The sequence below is a fragment of the Corvus brachyrhynchos genome, unplaced genomic scaffold (genome assembly GCF_000691975.1).
Source record: "Corvus brachyrhynchos isolate BGI_N302 unplaced genomic scaffold, ASM69197v1 scaffold395, whole genome shotgun sequence".
Taxonomy (NCBI): Eukaryota; Metazoa; Chordata; class Aves; order Passeriformes; family Corvidae; genus Corvus; species Corvus brachyrhynchos.
The window spans coordinates 222615-223765 of record NW_008238340.1 but is presented as its reverse complement, the minus strand read 5'-3'; positions in this window follow the sequence as shown (position 1 = coordinate 223765).

Here is a 1151-nt window from a genome sequence, read left to right as displayed (position 1 = left end):
CTTTCCCTCTTTTGACCTACTTGAATTTGAACACCTTGCTGGCTTTGCTCACATTCACCTACACACTGCCTGCAAAGCCTGGTGCTCTACTTGAAAACTTTTGCCAAGAAATGTAAATATGTTACAGCTGAGATTTCAGCTGCAGAGGTGCAGCAGGGGAAGTCCAAGGGGTCCCAATACAGCAGCAAGAGGGACTACATGCAAACTTAGCTGAGCATACTCACAGTGACAGAATAAGCTCACGTAAGACCAGAAATAAATACTGACTATCTTGGGGTGAATTTATGATGATACTTTATTCCGTAATCATCTGCTTTATGTCCAGAAATGGCTGCTTTAGCTTTAAGGTGAATGTGGGGGAAGGGCAGTGAGCCCTGGGCTCCTGCGCGGGCTTTCTTCAGAGACTGTCTCTGGAGTGTGCTGGCTGCGGCGTAGATCTGACATTAAATTGTTGCTTTCGCTAGATTAGTTTTTTGCTAGCTTAAGCAAGAAGATTCCTTGTTGCAGTGGGGATACTGCAACACGCATATATCAAACCAGGAGTCCTGTGGAAAGGAAATATATATGGACAGACAGATTCTTGCTAGATGTTTCAGAGATGTTTATTTCTCCAGCCGCATGGCCGGAGCTCTGCCGAGGAACTGTTCCAGTCACGGGACCAAGGGTCCTTCTGCCCGCGCAGGGAACACAAACCAACCCATGGGAGCGAGGCTGAGCAGGGGCAGGGAAACCCCGTGTCTGTGCCCTCAGGGCCCCTCTCCCAGGGCTACATGGCAGGGGAGGGACCCCAACACCTCACCCGTTTTATTTTAATAAAAGGAGAATGAAAACAACTGGATAAACATAACAAGAACAGTTTCAAAACAAAACAAGCCACCCTCCTGAGTCTATAAATGTCCAATCAGATTCTGTGGAACATCTTAGGGCTGACAGAAGGGAGACAGAACTCTCTGAGCATGCTTTGTGAGGAAACTGGGGCAGGAGAGGGTTTCATTTCTTCCCTCCCCCTTTTCATCCCCCACTCGGCATTGGAAAGGGATTTTTGGGGAAACAATTGGCAAAAGCATGGTTTTGTGAGGGAAACCATGGGTGAAAAAACGGATTGGGAATACACTGGGGGTAATAGGACATAGGGTAAAAGGGAAAGGTGG